We start from the raw sequence: 19,565 nt of genomic DNA, 5'->3' as shown, positions 1-19,565 counted from the left end.
AGTGAGCAACCATGAAATGGTTTTCATAATTATACCTGCACGTATACAGAGGGAATGTAATATTTTATTCCAATACAAAACATTGAATAACAATACAACAGAGGATAGTTTTTGTACATCACATTATCTTTATTGTAATAAAAAAGGCTGTAGCAGTTGACTCAGCTCCTAATACAGAAAACGCTAGCAAGTGGTAGCAGATATATGTCACATATATTTGTTGTGCACATTCCAGCTTTTAGTGAGTGCATTATGTAAGTGTTAGATTGGTGTATGTCGGTCTGGCTGTGCAAACGCCAAACCAGCCTAAAACTGTATCTTTGCAAACATAAATGAAAACAGTCCGAGCTCATCAATGTAAAAAAAACGGTTTCCTGAACACAATGAAAATTCTTAACTAATGTATTTACTATGAAAATCAAACTAGTAAATTAGTTAAAAGCTAGTTTTTATGTGCGTTAACATCATTGTATGTTTATGACCAACCCCTTCTCTTATGCAGGAACCAGGCTGCCAACGCAACCACGCAGAGCAACTGCCTTTTCAAGGGCGCTGCGCTTGCGTTGGTCTGCAAGCGTAGAAGAGTGGAGCTCCAGTTAATGTGTCGTGCTGCACTGTAGTTGTCGCACTATTTTGGCTAAAACCTCAATATCTTTTCTGACATCCTAACAGCTCAAACATCACTACTAAAGGCATTTTGCATACATCTGCCTTCATAGGCACCTTGCTGCTTAAGTCTGTATTTTTCATCCAGGTATCTTTTCTTAATCCATATTTAATAAAGCCGTCTGTATCACTGAATTATTTCTGGTCAATTGAAGTGCCAATCTCTGAAACAATAAATTAAAATTATCCACGTCTTTTTGTGTTCTGATAGGATTGCAAAAAGAGCGTGGACTCTGATCCTACAAACACAAGCAGTAGTACTACTGACAAAGCTATTCTAGAATAAAACACCATCCGTGTTCTGGACAGTAGACTAGCAGTGTTCTAGACAGTAGCATACCGTCGGGTGTGGCCACCGGACGGTATGCAGTGGTAAATCTATACAGAATATACGCTGTTTGAGCTCCAGTTCTAACTTCAGCTTAAGATGAATTATTAAGGCCGGAACCATGAATTTGTTCCATTCGATGCGGATGACATTTGGCTTCCATGGGGCTTGCAGAAGTTCAGTAATTGACCCAGGAACAAAGCGTGTCTTGTGGGATCCCACAACAGGCCAAATGGAGATGCAGACAGTCACAATGGCGTTGCTGAAAAGTACAGTATAGAGCGCATTACTACCATGAGTTCAACAAAGCTGAGATCAACCATTACAATTATGATATATTTCTTGATGTACACTTGCTCATGCAAACGTAGCTTCAGCATTCCACTAAATACTAACGGGCTGCATTACAAATTGTGGGCAGTAACAAAGCTCACGTCTCAACCGTAACACATTACGAGCAACTCATGACTTCGCACATCATATTAGTAACTATGCTCTTCAAAACAATAATACATGACTGTTGAAGAGGAATGAAATACGCGTTTGATTTCATTATGGGATAGCTGTTTCATGTTTGCGGTTTTAAATAACACGGCGTGCATTTCACCATTTTATCAATGTGGCCTGACAAAACATCAATATTATCAGTGATAACTATGAAATATAACCACAGACTAACTACCGGGCAGATCAGTCAAGTACTTCCGCAGCACCTAGGTTCTTTAGGGGAAGCGAGATGGTGCATTTCCAACAGGCAGGCACCGTATCTATCGATGCTTTAACGTCAGTCACATTCCTTACCGTGCAACACAGACGTTGACTTTTTGCCATCAGCTGGTCTTTCCAAGGCCCACATCCTGCAGCAGAATGTCAAAAATGATATGTATATAGGGCGTTCGCACGCTAAGTTCAGTGCAGCTAAGCAACTGAAACAAGAGACATAGCTCAACTAAAAAAAAAAAAAACTTAGCCGTTGCGTGAACTTGAAAGCACTGTTTATGGAACGTGCAGGAGATGCTACGACATAGCACATTGAAAAAAGGTAAGACGCAAAAAACACTAATGCGGGCAATGAACTACTGACAAGTGAATTTTGGGACGAGTAAAAGATTGCGTAGCGTATATTTGAAGTGAAGCAGCACTGGAAATACAGGCACCAGTGCTGGCTCATTGACGATATGTGCTACAATTTGAACAAACCGACTAACCACCACGGCTTCTAAAATAAAGTACAGGACTGAAAAACGTTTGTTTCCTTAAAACTGCCGGAGCTACGCACTCAACCATATGCATTTTGCCACATGTATGCTACAACTGCTTCTTCTCTACTGAAAGATTTTTACGCGGTACGGGAATGATCATCGGACACAGGCGCGGAGCGGTGCCTTTTGAATTTATATTTAAACAGCTGAACCGATAAAAGATTGTCGCGCCGAATATCCCACAAGCTCCAAAGCAAAAAAGAAAAAAAAATAACGTCTCGCGCAGTCTTATGCTGCCTCGAATAGTATGCTTCGGGTGCTAATGCCCGCAGCATGAGCAACTGGAGCCAGTCATGCTTGGATACATCGGACACGTTTTATTGATAGCGCGGCGGCAACTTCACCAAACCCGCAACAGCCTAATGTGGTTCCGTGCATAAACTGCTCACTCACCTTTATTTTTTGTCCCTGTTTCAGAAAGCTTTCAGCAGCACTTGGTCTTGAAGGTAAACAAAGCTGCCCATCGGCAGTTCCATGCGTTGCCTCCTTCGAAGTCAATCCGGCTCGGTCACAGTACACACACGGCCAACATCATCCATGATAACTACGATTAACAACTGCAACGTGAACCACAAATTAAGCACAAGGAAAGAATGAGCGGCAGACAAATGCGGGCGCAAATTTTCTTGTTTCTCAGCCATGCGCTGTGCTCAGCTGCTGGGGAGCGATCGTTGCCAGACCTCAAACACAGCTCCCGCTTGATCCATCAGTCTAACGCTAACAGTGGCAGCGCTGCCGAGCTAAATTTGTGCATTGCGCCGTGTTGTCATTTGATAACGAAGCTAAATTAACGGAAACACATATCTGTCTTAAATAATTGGGCTTTTGCTAAGCGCATTTAAGAATAGCCTCGATATCAGACGCTTTTCTCGGTCGGCGCACTTCACTCGAGTCAAGGTCGCATTTTCAAGGCGTTCCTTGACGGAGGAAATGTGAAGTAGTGTTCATGAAACGCAACGGCGCCTTGAGTGAAGGAACGCTCGTCGCCTCGACTTGGCTGAGTCGAGGAGAAGCGTTGAGTGAAGGCGTGTTCCCAGCTAGCACAAAAGCGATAGAAAACTGCTTCCATACCGATTCGCCAAAACTAAATGAACGTCTGAAAGACGCACTAAAAAATCCGTGCAATCCGTTTAGAAGGTGATAAACGGTCGTATATCGTTGCTAATGTCCAGCGGATATGACTATTGCAAGAAGTTCTAGAATCCTGCTTAAAGTAGTTTCGAAAAATCTTGTCTTGAAATGGGATTTTGTAAGACCATTACAAGCATTTAAAAAATACAGATTGAATCCTGCTACAATCAGGATTTTGACATCCGTTTTCTTTCACCCTCCCCTCTAGCGCCCCCCTCGTCTCCCTTTCCTTCCCTCTCCCCATGCCCCTGCGGCGTTTCGCCGGCCGGCGGCATGCAGGTTTGCGCTTGTGCAATACACGAAACACATACAGCAATAACATTTTTTATTGCAAAAAGTAAACACGACTAGACAAGCTAGCAATCAACATTAAATATGAGTGCCTCCGAGTAACGTCCATTACAGGTATCGACCTTGATAAACCTGGTTTCGAACAGGCTGCTGGGCTGTAGCTCCTTAATTCAGCAGGTCTTCTTACTGCAAAAACATTAGGCATGTGTAAAACGTATGTTAATTGAAGCACACTTTTCTTAGTGAACGTATAGTTTTTCAATGCATTGGCAATAAGCACTGCAATATATCTTGGCAATGGGCACCCTATTGAAAAATTTGTACGCGAATTGTGCGAGAAATGTGCGAGATGTATGCATATCGCACAGATTTGACGAGAAGTGTGCGATGTGCTACGCACATTCAACGAGATATCGTAGAAAATGCGCGAGATCTGTACGCATGAGCTGCGTAGACTCCACGAAGTGTACGAGATCTATGCGAGGTGCTACGCGAATGCATGAGCGAGATGTACGCATGTGCGAGATGTGTGCGATGTGCTGCGCCAACCTAACGAGATTCTGTATGAGGTGTGCGAGATAGCGTGTGATGTGTACGCACTGTAGTCATATGAGCAACGAGATCTTGGCCGATGACTACGAATTGCATACAAAGTGCATGCACCTAAGTCGTAGTGTATACAAAAGCTCGTGAATGACCAAGATTTTATGATGAATCGTTTGTAGCACATGCAAGGACATAATCAATGTGCTGTATGACGACCTCGAACCATTGTGCCACATATAGCAGCATAAACTGCAGAATGAATAAGAGCTTCAGTGTTGAATTTCTGCAATTTCATATAATGGACACACACATCCCCATCAAAGCTCATGTCAGTCCTAATGATGCAATGATTTTCACTTGGGGACATATTCTCGGATAATCACTTACGGCAATACTATTGCCTTCGTGTGACGCATTGCTCAACCAGCCATTAAGCGCGCGCTGACAGTGATATAGCCAAAAGCTGTTGTCCGAGAGTACGTTCCTTGTTCAGAGTGGATCACCCGAAGCTTTTAATGCAATATAGGGTTGAGTACCTTCACAGTTTCGGAAAAAAATGCTATAGGTTTGTTTTTATGCGGAATAAAAGAAGCTGGCAATGCGATTATAGCTCACTGAAAACACATCCAAGATGGACGAGTTGGCAAATGATTTCATTGCATGTAGTTTGATCAGTAACAGAAGATACACGCGCTTTGTCACAGCCTAATCATATTGCTTGCGTCAGAGCTGTCAGTCAGAGGTAGCAATGCAGAAATTTCAAGCTGCACATTTTCCACACAGCTAAGTGTGCCCCCCCCACAAAATGAGTAATTCACTAAGAAAGTTGGGTTAGTTGGTGTTGATGCAGTTGCTGTGACTAGTGCGAACAACTGAAAAAAAGGTGGGAAAGGACAGAGCACTCTGTCCTGACCCACCTTTTTTCCGTTAGTCTTCTCCGCGTTAGTAATTATGTCACAGCCCCTACAAGACTATCAAATCTGCTAGTCACCTTTTATTGCCCATATTTTAAGAGGTTGTTAGTGCCTGTTTATGCCAAACTGTGCAGGCAGGCATAAACTGGCCATGCATGCCCACATGTAAAAAATAAAAAGAACCACAAATTCAGTGTAAATAAATTGGCGAATAAATAGCCAAAATAGCAGCCAAAATCTATCGCACTTTGACAGAAAAAAATAACGAAATTACATAACCATCAATCACTAATGCTGTCATACGATCAGCACATTTTGCCCAATTGCTGCTTGAAAAATTATTTGCACTGTCTTTCACAACTTGTGTACTGTATGCTGAGAGAGCTTGACGTAGTAAAAAAACCTCGTATTTGCCGCTCAACAGCGGCAAATACGAGTTTAGCGTGGCAACGCACCATTATCTGTGTATATACTACACAAAACTGAATTTGAAATTAACGGAGAAATAACTAAGTAGTTCGTGCAGTGATGGTTCAGAGCAAGGCAACGCTTTGCGATTCGTTAAAAGCTGACCTCGAAACGACCAAAATGTCAATGTCCCTACATTCAAGCAGGGTCGCTAAATGACGAACATGCAGCATATCCTAGCGTTCGCGCACGCCGGAAACAAAAAACACTTTTGCAAATCGCTGACACAATAACGACGCATATCAGACGCGCGCACGCAAGCACGCACGCGCACACGCACACACACACACAAGCAGTGTCCGAAAGCACTCGCGACAGACAGTGCGGAGGTTCTCGCGCGTTGGCTATAACGCAAATCGAGCCGGCGTGGCAGAAGCGTCCGATGCGCAGACGGCACTCTTCATGAACTATACACATCCGCAAAACGGCACACAAGCCAGAACAAAGTGCGTCGACGACGCCACTCGACACCAAATGCGTCGTCGATAACGCCGCATTAAAACACGGACACCTTGTTGAATTCACAAACATTCACAAACCAAGCCACGATATGCTGCGATTTAACGGCCCTGACCGGTTGATACGGCTGCTCCGCAGGTTGCTGTCCTCAATGTTGAAAGAAACGTTGTTGAAACACGCCGCATCACTCGCATAACATGTGAATACCAGCCGCCACCATCCATGCAATCACGATTACCATGGAGCACCGTGCCGAGGAGCCAGAGACCAACGTTGCCTGAGACGACAAAACGGTAGACGACGATGTAAACAATATGGCCGCCATGACGTTTATCCGGCTCTTGCAAAGCTTCCGGTGCCTCTATCTTGACGAAATGACATCATTTTCCCGTGTTCGGCTGTCAAAATGTTACCAGTCTAGAAACGTTGGGCTGTCGGTATGTGAGCGCTGCATGAACATTTTCCTTGCGGACGGTCGATGTGGAAGTTTAATCATATTTACGCTTTGCCCAGAGAAAATGTGCTCTTTTTTGTGCGCATCAGCGATCGCTAAGCCCCTGGGCCTGTGCAACGCTGCTAGCTAGCTGTATCTTTCGTGCGGTGCGGCGTTGTTGGTCATCGTAGTTCGGTCCATTCGCGCTCTTTTTCCCGGCTCATTTGCAGCCTCTGGTACTCTCGCCGATCTCGCAGCGGTTCACAGTGCACGGAAGAATGTGTTGAAAATTGTACTATTACGTTCATCCGCAATTTAACAGTGTTTATGCCGGAAGGACAGTTCGTGCAGTCGATGCCGCCGGACCTGACACGAAGGAGCGTTTGCCGAGTATGTCTCGAAAGGTAAGTCCGGCGCTTGGCGCATTTTTATAGTTCGTGTAGTGTGCCTTGTTAGGCGGAGCACAAGATGATTAGTACAGCGACAAAAATTATAAAAGTGATTTCCTAATGTTTGTTATTAATGCCGTAGTACACATTTAGCAAAACGTTTTATGAAAATTACCCTCAAAGAAGTATAGGATGTTGCCAAAGGCTCCATATATTGTTTCTTTGCTTTCTGTTATGAAATACACTAGCGCCGAGTATCGTTTAGTCTGAACGGGCACAAAAATTGATGCCGCGAAAGTCGCTGCTTCTGTACGTTATTTCTCAGCAAGAAATGGTATATATATTTCTAGACGTACGTTGACGTGTTGTCTTCACAGCTAACATCTGCGCGAGACGGCACCGGATTGCTCGGTCTGACTCATGAGCACATTTTAGCTTGTATGCAAATTTTTCTGCCTATATATTGTCAAGACAACCTGTGTTTCTTGTGTTGAGTGTTCTGTATGTCTTCGTGCATTTGACAGGTTAAATAACTGCCCGTGATGTCAGAATGAGATATTTGCACAACCATGTAGCTGGCTGAGGTCCTTTCACAATTTAACACGGTGTTGTTAACTCACAAGTTTGCAGTTTCAGCAGTGATTGCTATAAACTGAACATTTCTTGTTGTTTAGGGATGTCACGATTTCGTGAGACGGAGGCATCTCTGCACCACATGGGAGCCTGTGGCAAAATTCAGTCAGAGCAGCCCAACAAGGAATCTGATATGCTTGCTTTGACAAGGTGTGTACAAAACAGTCACTGCCACTTATGAGTTCTAGGTTCTGTTGGTATAATTCATACGTGCCATTGGTCCTGAATCTTTTGGTGAGATATACGAATTTGGAATCGTTCTACAATTTTACTATTGTTGCATTGAGTTATGAGAATGAAATTCTATTGGATAATATGTTGTAAGAATCTTGAAAAATTGGGTGGTATGAGATTGCAAAATTGCATGTAAAACAATAAATTGTGATGGCACTTGTGCTGCAATGCAAAATCTCTAACGAGTATTCCAGAGGGGCACTTCCTACCAAGCCCGATTCAGATCAAAATTAGCTACTGCAATTGGCTTCCTCACGCAGCTTGCACAAAAGAGCCAATCACAAGTGAGAAATTTGATCCGGATTGGGCTTGATCGCAATGAAAAGTGCACTGTATGACACCCGTATTAGACGAGCTTATTGAGATAAGTTCGTAAAGCCGGGTTAATCGGCAACAGCAAAAGCACTGAAAAAAGCACACTGGTCTAAAAACAATGTTGTCAGTTTCTGCTGTTCCAAGTTAATGGTTAATAATGTGTCTCTATTGAACAATGTAGGCGCTGAGAGAAAACTAACAAAATACATGCTGACTTTCCAACACAGCATTGTGTCTAGGATTTTTGCAAAATATAAAGTTCACAGGCTGGCAGAAGAAGAAGTAGTTTATTGATGTGAAAAAGTAGAGAGGTCGGCCGGAATATGGAGCATCTGGCCTGCTACTCTACGTAAGGGAAGGGGAGGAGGGGAAGAAAGAGGGTCACAATGGGGGATGATAATGGGAGGAACTAGGTGAAAGAACACATTGCACAGATGATTATCACAAGCGTGAGTCCAGGCCCGTGTCGCCTAAGAAGCGTGAAAAAGCACGCATTGCCTCTGTTGTCTGACAACTATGTGGCCCTGCGCCTAGCAAGAGGTCCTCCGACAGTGGTCATTTATATAAATGCCTCAAGGTGGCTGCCAGTGTGAGTCTTTCGCGTGCATACACCGGGCACACCACGAGCACATGGTCTATAGTCTCTATAACACCACACACTGAACATTCCGGGGAGTCTGTCCGTCCAATGATGTGCAAATATTTGCGCGTGAAAGCGACGCCTAGTCGCAGTCTGTGTATCAAGCATGTATGAGGGCGTGGAAATCCACGCAGAACAGGAAATTGCATATCAGCATCCAGCCTTTTAAGGCGAACGTGACGAGCGTCTGGCTGGGCCCAGTATGTTTTCGTCGCACTCCTCATTAATTTCGACAGGAGGCATGTGATGTCTGGTCTAGAGAACGGCACTACAGTTCGCAGGCCATTGCTGAGGGCGCGCTTTGCTTCAGCATCGGCCATCTCATTACCATTGAGCCCACAGTGTCCTGGGATACATTGGAACACTATGCGGTGGTGTTTTTCTTGAGCGCATGAAAGTACCTCGGCGATCTGCAGTGCCAGAACCTGATATGCGGTGTGGCGCAGGAAGCATCTCAAAATTTGCAGCGCGGGTTTTGAGTTCGTGAAAATGCACCACTCTAGAGGTCTTTCCCCGCAGATGTGGCGAATCGCTTCCCGTATAGCCACAAGCTCTGCAGCGGTGGAAGTTGAATTATGATCTAGAATGAAACCTCGAGTCATCTGCTGGGCTGGTATCACCACAGCTGCTGTCGATGCCGTTGATGACGCGGACCCGTCTGTGTAAACATGAACATAGGTCTGGTATTCTGACCAGATGTATGCCAAAGTAAGTTGTTGTAGTCCGCTAACGGGAACCATTGATTTCTTTAGTGTGCCGGGGACGTTCACGCATACCGAAGGTTGAGTCATCACCCACGGTGGTTTGACGGGGTCATATGGAAGGGCATAGCCTGATGTTATGTGGGGTAGATGGCTGCGGAGTGCACTTGTGAAACTGCTGTCCGACCGCTCATGTAAAACCGACGTGAATGAATGGCAATGGTGTCGTGTAAGTAAGCGTAGATATACTCGAAGTGGTTCGTGGGACAGGTATACCGATAATGGGCATACACGGGCTTCCTCAATTGTGCCTTTGTTGGAGGCACGCCGTGGCAAGCCGAGGCATATTTTGAGTGCCTGCGCTTGAACGCTCTCTAATGTCCGTAAGCAGGAAATACTCAAATTTGAGAGTATCGGGAGGCTGTATCGAATGTAGCCTATAAATAGAGAATGATAAAGTCGTAGTAGGGAGCCTTCCGTGGGGCCCCATTTCATGCCTGCTACGAAGCGAAGAACATGGCAAAACAGATTAAGTTTTTGCTTCAACATATTCACATGCCTCGACCACGACAAATCACGGTCAATGATAATGCCCAAGAATCTGCGGTGGGAGACATAAGGTATTATAACACCGTTATGGAGATCGGATAGCGGCAGACGGATTTTCGCGTGAATGTAACCACAGCACATTTCTCAGCAGCTAAGAGCAAACCCTGACGCCGTATGTGTCGTGAAGTAGATGACACAGCACGTTGTAATCTCGCACGTAGTTGTGGGCGTGTTGTACCAGAAGCCCAGATGCAGATGTCATCTGCATATGCACTGATGTTGATGTGAGCTGGAAGTTCGCTCACCAGGCCAATCAGGGCCACATTAAATAATGTTGGGCTGAGGACTCCTCCCTGAGGAACTCCATGGCATACCTGATGACGATTAGTCTCTCCGTCAGGCGTGGACATGTAAACGAAACGGCCGCTGAGATAGCTCACAATCCACAGATAGAGCCGGCCGCCAATTCCCAAGTCATCTAGGGCATCGAGAATGGCTTCATGAAGGATGCTGTCGTAGGCCCCTTTGATGTCTAAGAAAACAGCGGCGACAAGTCGGCGTCGATGTTTTTCATGTTCCACTGTCGTAACGAGGTCAATGACGCTGTCAATCGAAGAACGACCTCGCCGAAAGCCGGTCATCATGCTCTCCAGAAACCATTCAAGTCTCGCCAGGACCATTCGTTCCATAACTTTTCCAACAAAGCTGGCTAATGCAACTGGCCGGTATGAGGTAACCTCATAAGGAGTCTTTCCTGGCTTCAAGAGAGCAACCAGGCGGCTGATCTTCCACTGCTCCGGAACAATACCGGTGACCCATGTGTCATTGTAATAATTGAGCAGTGCAGTGCGACCAGCCCTGCCAAGGTGAGAGAGAGACGAATATGAAATCCCGTCAGGACCAGGGGCAGATGAATGGCGATACGACGCAAGAGCAGCCTCTAATTCAGGCATCGTAAAGAGCAAGTCATAGTGGTCACTGGGGGAAGGTGGCGCAAAAACCTCGAATTGAATTGAGGCTGGCCGAGTTGTGCCCACAATCATCTTGCAGAAATCGTCCGCTACCTCTACATCAGTGCGACGCTGGTAAAGGGCCAGAGCACTGAAAGGGTGCCTTTCTTGTGGGGGAGAACGCAGGCTCCTAACTACATGCCAAATACGTGACAGCGGCTTGCGAGGATCCAGTGATGAACAGAACTTCCTCCAGCGCTTCCTTCCTAATTTCTCGAGATGGCGCTTTATTTGTCGTTGAGCTCGGCGACAAAGGGCGAGATCGTACGTAGATTTCGTCCTTCTGTATTTCCTTTCAGCGCGCCGTCGGACTGCGCGTAACCTCTCGAATTCCACGTCGATAGGAGAGCCCGGCGTCGGTGCACATAAGTTCCGCGTGGCCTCACCGATGGCGGACGTGATCAAGTCTTCTATTTGGGTTGGTGACTCGAGATCCACACAGGAATTCTCCACAAATGTCTTAAAGGTGGGCCAGTCTGTGCACCGCACATGAGACGAAGTAGGTGCGAACCACTTCACGCAGATATACGTTGGTATGTGATCACTGCCATGTGTTTCCACATCACTGAACCAGCTAATAGAGGACTGTAGTCGTGAGGAAGCAAACGTCAGGTCCAAGCAGCTACTGTAGGATGTGCCACGCAGAAACGTAGGAGAGCCATCGTTGATATTGACGAAATCCTGGGAGTGCATAAAGTCGGACAGGGCTTTGCCTCGGTTATTCATTACTGCACTTCCCCATTGGGGGTGATGAGCATTGAAGTCACCCACAATAATATGAGGAGCTGTACAACTCTGGATTGCTGAAGACAGGTACGAGAAATCAATGTGATCTCTGGGTGAAATGTAGCCGCCGAGTATAGAGAAGACCCGTCCTTTAAGCGTTAACGTCAAGCAAATGTAGTGGTTCGTGTTATGGGGCTGTAGGACATGGCGGTAGTGTGAGATATCTCGGCGTATGCACAGGCTGGCAGGTTTGGCATAACGTACAACACGTTTTCTTTAGATGCCATATTCATAACTTCCAGTTTCGACATAATATTCAAGTACTACTTGAACTGTATATTTTAAAATATCGCCTACCTTCAGTTTAATCAATATACCTAAGTAGCCTCCTCTGAGTCAGGTATAATTGGGGGCTTGAGTAGATATGCATGATATGCTACTTACTGACTATATAGTGACCTATTTCTTTAGGAACTGTGTTTTGAGGCACACATATCCTTTTATGTCTTGTTATGAGTTGCCCGACGAAAGCAGAAGGGCATTGCAAGTTATTGCATATATTACTGCACTTAATTCCTTACATACATGCCTGCACAGATTCTGTGTGCCTAGATTTATTTCTCGAAGTAGTCAAAAATCATGTATTACACTTTTTTTTCTCTTTTTTTGGGGGGGGGGGCGCTGTTCATTGATTCCCATTCCCAAAGGGACGTTGAAAGAAAAAAACACGAAAGGTGGCTTGAAAGTGTTTGAATTTTGTATTTAACCTATTATTTATTCTTCTAAAGCACTACCAGCATGAACACGTTTCTGCTCACTTTTATAAGCTAGCTGCCAAATAAAAAAACACAGTGTGAAAGAGTATTTATTTCTTTTTTACTTGTTTTATTGTATGTTCTTCATTTGGCTCACAATGTTCTACCTACCACCTTATGCAGTACTCCAGCTGGAGCCTATGAGGTATGTTTATAAATGAATAAGTAAATTCCTGAAGCTTGCAACAAACCATGAAGCATAACATTTAAATGTAGTCAGTTCATAATACATCCCTAGAGCAGCATAGCATCAAGCTTGAAGCTGATCTCTAATGTCCCATAAATTGCAGGTTTGATAATGTGGTATCACAAACTGCTGGTTACGCATGTCAGTCAGCCTGGTGCAGTGGTCGCAGGTGAGAGTGTAACCGAAAGCTGTGTATGCTTTGCCTTTCCGCATTTGACATGGGAGAGAGCTTGAACTCTGCTATTGGGCTTCTCTTATAGTTGGGACCATCTCTCTCACCTTCTTATTATTCTGTCAACTTGCTAGTATGCACTTCTACAAGCTTAGTTATGATGTTGACTGCTGAACTTGGATGATGTGCGTTTCAGTAGTTAGTGGGACCCTCAAAACCATGCTGTACTTTGTGTGCATTTCAAATGGTCAATTTGAAATATGCGATTGTCTGAAATTCTCAGGGAAACAAGGTTTTTGTTCTGAATAAGGCATAGGCTGCTTCCCGAAAGAGTACCAGAAACAATACTTTCTCACCTAACAAATGTGTTTAGGCACGCCGTGCTCAGGCCATGCTGACCTACAATAATTAGATCATAATGTGCTATGTCGACCATTACATGTTATTAAAAGTGGCAGACAAAAGTCATAATGCACTTGAATTTCACTATTAAAATGTGTGTGGCTACCTAACATTTAGCCTTAGCCGCTTTGGCGCAGACACCATTAGTGCAAAATGGGCGTATGTCATTACTAAGCTTTTGGGATAAGTACAGACTGAATAAGCACTTGTCAAGATTTTGAGTAGGACTATAACGTGAGACCCACCCAAAGTGTGATCTTATTTTTATTTTTTCATTTAGACCATGAAGTCACTTTTCTCTTAAGCTTGTGCAGATACGTCACGCTAGGCGAGCCCCATTCATTTCTCCCTTTACAGTGAATCCTGTTTTTCAGTTTCATGTTGCATGACATACAAAGGCACTTTAAGCAAGGCCAAAAATAAGCGGTTTGAATGTGTACAAAATGAGTCCGGACACATTTTTTTGTTTGGAGACAGTTTAGACGCATCATGTATTCTTTCTTTTTGTGTTAGTTTTGTGATGAGAGGTTATTTATTGCAAAAAGAAAATGAAGGTTAAAGTGGCATTTCGTGCCAAATTTTGCGGCGAAACATCGTACGTTGGAGGACATCATGCGTTCCAGAGTATTTTCGTATATTTTGGCTCTTGCGGTTCAGTACACTTGCTCCAAAATTGCTAAGCTCAGTTCTTGCCTCTTTTAGAATGCAATATAGTCAATTTTTGCCAAAAACAAATTAACTAGGCCTTAGCAGACAGCCAGCAGGAGTGGGAACTTAATTGTGGTTTCACCACCTGTATATCGTTCTTGTGTATTTTCTAGCTTATCAAGCCTCTACTTTTGGATAACTGCAGTTTTTCTGGGTTTGCGGAAGAGTAATTCAATAATGCAGCTCAATTAATTATTTTTCCCTTAAGTGTCCCTGTAAAGTTTTGTCTGATTGATGTGGCATGAGACAACACTGCCCGAAAGTTATCTTGCATGTCAGCAGTTGTGTTGCCATGTAATCACCAGTATTGTCTTTGAGGTGCTCAGAGATGTCACTGCACTTACTCCTCATTACCCAAGACCCTAAGAAGCCATAAAGAGGATCTGTTTGAAATGTCCTGCAATAAGTTATATCATACTGTATTCACTGGGGCTCTGTTAAATGCTTGCAGTAGAAAAGCACTGTCTTCTCCAAAATATGCATAGTGTGTTGGGAATTTGTCAGCGATTCTTTTTACCTCAACAGTCATGGAAATATTGATTTACCGTGCTGACTGGCAGATTTATATCAAGCCTGATTTCTGTAGCTGACTGTAGGCTTTTTTATTACACAATAATTAAGCTGGTTTTCAATAATACCACCTTTTCACAGTACTGAAGCACCAGTTTGCAAAAATAATAGAATAAGTCTAACTCTATTTTTTGTAAAAGCAAGCTGTTGTCTTACACAGCAACTTCAGTGAGTTTTTTAAGCGCGGCTGGCTTAGGATGTTGGTTGAAAATTAAGTTGCTTAAAGACATGTTGCACCAGAGAGCATGTTTTCTTTTATCTAATGTAGCATTATCTGGTCTCTTATGTTCCTTTCCATGCTATTCACAGTGCACACTTTCTAAGGAGATATGGGACAGGCAGATGGTGGCATTCACAGCTCACACATTCCAAGGCACTAAGGGACACACAGAGCGTGAAAGAGGACAGTTCTTTTTCACTGTCTGCCTGTCGCTTATTCTTTTGGCATGTGTGTGCCATGAACACCATCAAAATGAACTGTTACCAACTTGCCCTAGCTTCAGCTCTTGCGCTTGGTGTTTTTGTCTACAAGATGCCCATATGGCAGTAGTAGTGTTGCTGATATTTGAGTGTATGAAAAGGGCATGCTTACTTGATTGCAGAACAATTTGATTGGTTCTACACATGGTACTGAACTTACCAATGTTATTTTAAAGGTGGGATTAGGTACTGTTTAAAGTGCCCGTGTGCAGATGCCTAAAGCTTGTCTTCTGTTGACAAAAATTGGGCTCAAGCCGTAGGAGGATAGTTGTCAAAGTGTAATTAAGGCCTCCTGGTAGACATGCGGAGTTATGCTGCTGGGGACACTCATTGGTTAGCCCTATTGGTAATGCTGTTAGGCTTATGGGTGCTTTAACATTGCAGTGCCTGCAGAATGCATGTCGTGCTATGGTATCATAATTGGCCCACCAAGTTACCACCTTTGCTAACACTATGTGGCTGTCTGGCCTACATAACCTGACTGCCACCTATACACGAGGAGGAGGAGGGAGGCAAAAAAAAGGTATCTGCAATTAATTTTCTTGCATAGATGGCTCATGCATCATATTTTTTATAGTGCAGGATTTCTTACTCCAAGTGAAGCTTGCTATATGGAGAATATCTAAATTTTTCATATGTATACCGAACAAGGATTGATTTGTTCACGGTGTCACTTTTTATATTATACTCACGTGACACTAAGCCCACTTGTATTAATGCAGGTATGGCTGGGCCTGCAGAGAAAGTGTAAGCAGACTGTGCTGTGTTGCTGATCAGTGCTGATCTCCACACCTGAGTTGGTCCCACAACATCCAGGCACCAGCGTGCTTTGCTTCATCATTGACAAGGTAATATGATACGGAGAGCTTGCACCTGGATATCAGTTTTGAGCTTGAGTTTTGAGAAATATGTTAAGATAGAAGACACAAGGGTTTGCCTTGGTGATAGATACACGTGTGTGTTTTTTTAAAGTGCTCTTTTTGAAATATTCTTCGTGGACCTATTTTCAGCAAATGTTTACACTCCTTAATTGCAAACTGCCATGGAGCTGGTTTATGCTTTAAACTAGCACTCTTTCACCAAGAAAAAGCCTTATTTAGCACAAAATTGATAGGAAAGGCAAGGAGGTGACAAGACAGAACACTACTAACACCACCCAATTTTACTGCTTGCACAGCAATATAAAGCGAGAGTTGAAAGGACGAAGTTTGGGTTTGCATTCATTGGTTATATGGGTTTTGGAGCCCCACACAGCTTCTTTGCTAGGCAGACAAGCTTGTGGGATGTGCTTCTGCAATTTGTACAGTACACTGACAGTGCAGGTGCGGGCCATATCTTCGGAAGGAAATGCACTGACGGCACCATTCACGGCGCAGATGACTCATAGTCAGGCAAGGCACCAGTGTTGATGTTTGTTCCCTTGCCCAAAACAGCATGTTTAGGTTCAGTGTAGTTGTAAGAAGACAAGTTAAACATCACTTTCATGGTTTGAGTGGCCGCATTTTTCTTAGAGCACTAAATTTCTTTTCTTGCAACTGCCTGTCCTGGTGTTTCCTTAGCGTCGGCATGAAGTTGGCATGGAGTTACGCATCCGGGAACTCGTGAACAATGACCCTGTAGTTGACACTTTGCGAAGAATACATCGGCTTCCAAGCCCTTCATTTTCTGTTGGCATACTTTTACTTGTACTGTTAGCAATTTCTTCTCAGCTTGCTGAATTATCTTGAGGCCCCACACTGACACTACTGATGTCTTCAATTGAAGACTTTTCAGGATAAGAGTCCTGGCTTTGCAAGTGTGGTTTAGAAAAAGGTGGCACTTACAGGTGGCTATTCAAGACCTTAGTGAAATGAACCGGTAAGAAATGAACCGGCAAGTCTTGGTTACATCTTGTGTGTAGTCCTGTTAGAGTTAAACGTTTTACGAAAAATTGCATCGTCACTAACACGATGATAAGCACTTGGTCATTCACCACAACTTTATAGTCGTTACCTGGCTAAATGAATTTTCGTCGAACCCTTGATAATACCTTCTACGAACTCATGTACAAAACATTGTTACCAAGACTTACTGGTTCGTCTCACTCGCATTCAGAATAGCAATCTGTAAGTGCCACCTTTCCTACAAAGAACCTTATCCTGAAAAGTCTACACTTGAAAGCATCGGTAGTGTCAGCGTGGGGCCTCGAGATAATCCGGCCAGCTGGGAAGAAATTACTGGCAGCGAGAGTTTAAGAGTGCTGACAGAAAATCAAGAGCTTGGAAACTCGAGGATTCTTCACAGGGTATGAACTAGAGCAGACCATTATTCGGGTCTTCTGGGGCATAAAGCTGAATGTCAACTTCACAGCTAGACTAACGGACCACCTGTGCGGGCAGTCACAAGAAAGCTTGATGTATTATAACCAAAACAGCCTGTTCAAACCAGGAAGTTATCTTGAGCTTGTCTTCCTACAAGCGCACTAAACCTGAAACTGCCATTCTGCGCAAAAGACAACTTCAATACTGGCACTTCACCCAACACTGACGAAAGTAAGCTGCATCGTGTAACGTGCCCGCAGTAAGCTCTTTCTGAAGCAGGAGAAGGGCCCACGGGGCTTACGTTCCATGGTGTAATCCAGGAACCTGTCTCGGCTCCAAAAAGGGAGCTTTTTTGGCTTGGCTTGGCTTGGGTCAATGACCATAAGATTATCATTACCAAACAGAACGCATTAACAGTTGCAGACTCAGGGTAATGTCTTTACTTGCTTGATTTTGTGGACAAAAACTGATGAAAGGGTGCCCAATGTCACTAGTTATCCTGTCCAGGAGTCCGTGATTTCAAGAAGTTTGACAATCATTTCATTGGCTAACAATCGCAAAGCATACTTGTGCTGTCATTTGAAACAAAACTATGCACTTTAAGGAATTGTGACAATTTCTTTAGGTGTGGGGAGCACCTGCACTGCATATATAATTTTGGTTAAAAAGAAAGTAAGGCGGAATGGGCCATATAAAATTAATGGCAATAATTTTGGCATAAGTAGATTTTTGCTCAAACGATCTGAAAGTTTCTTGTTTTAGAAAGTATTAAATTTTGTTAAACGTAGCTGCTGTCAGATGATTCTATATAAGCATTTGGCCTTATGCAATACTATTTGCCTTAAATAAAATTTTTGCGTTTTATTTGTCAAAACCACAATATGATTGCTGAACGACATATTGTAGGGCAAAGGCACAAATACACTGATGATACACGAAAACATGTCACAGGTGCTGCTAATAACTTTATTCGAAACACAACAGGATACTGTATATATACTCTTCCGAATGCACAGGTGCACTAGCCACTTCGGGAAGACAACAGAGGGCGATTATCCCTGCTAACACAATCATTTTGAAGATCTAAACAAAGCAAGTTCCGCGTCGTACAAAACAACAAAGGTCTGACTTACACAAGCACTACTTTTTTATGTAAAACGCTTTGAGTAGCTCACATGCAATTTTATCTTTACTTCTGCCTGGGATCTTCACATCATAAAATCTCGCACGACAAGGGCAGGCTTTTTTTTTGCTGATAGATGCGCATTCAAGTTTGTCGTCATGTTTTTAGCATGCTCCCTCATTTATTCATTGATGCAGCGGCCAGTTTGTCCTACATAGGACTTTCCACAAGGCAGTGGGATTTCATAAACCACACCGGACCACATTGCCCGTAAGGTGTTACATGTTGTACTTGGCAGCTTACCTTAGATCTGCCCATTATGCGGCGACACGTTCGGGCCAGCCTATTGGGAACAGACAACAATACATTCACTCCATGCCTGTTCGCCACTTTCTTTAAATTGTGGCTCAACTTTTCACATAAGGTACAACTTGCGGTCTTTGGCCACTCGGCTCACCAGCTCTGGCCTCGTTCACCAGTGTTCCCGCTTTTGTAGTGTTCTCTGTTCCCAATATGCTGGCCCAACTGTGTCCCCGCATAATGGGCAGATCTAAGGTAGGCTGCCAAGTACACACGTCACACCTTACTGGCGATGTGCGACCATAGGGGTTTATGACATCCCACTGTCTTGTGGAAAGTCCTATGTAGGACAAACTGGCCGCTGCATCAATGATCGAATGATGGAGCATGCTAACAACACGACAAAAGACTTGAATGCGCATCTTTCAGCACACTGCAAAGCCTGTCCTTGTCGTGCGAGATTTCATGATGGGGAAGAGCCTGGGCAGAACTAAAGATAAAACCGCACGTGAGCTGTTGGAAGCATTTTACATAAAAGAAAAAAAGTAGTGCTTGTGAAAGTTGACCTATGTTGTTTGCATGATGTGGAACTTGCTTTCTTTAGATCTTCAAAATGATCATGCTAGCCCTGATAATCGCCTCTGTGCTCTGCCCGAAGTGGCTGGTGCGCCTGCGCGTTGTGAGGAGTACATATACTGTATCTCGCTGTGCTTCAAATAAAGTTGCTAGTAGCGCCTATGACGTGTGTCTGTTTTTTATTTTCTGTGTATTTGTGCCTTTGCGCTATATATGTCCGTTCAGCAAACAGCAACC

Source organism: Dermacentor silvarum, chromosome 1, assembly GCF_013339745.2.
Source record: "Dermacentor silvarum isolate Dsil-2018 chromosome 1, BIME_Dsil_1.4, whole genome shotgun sequence".
Lineage (NCBI taxonomy): Eukaryota > Metazoa > Arthropoda > Arachnida > Ixodida > Ixodidae > Dermacentor > Dermacentor silvarum.
Note: the sequence above shows the minus strand (reverse complement) of the source record.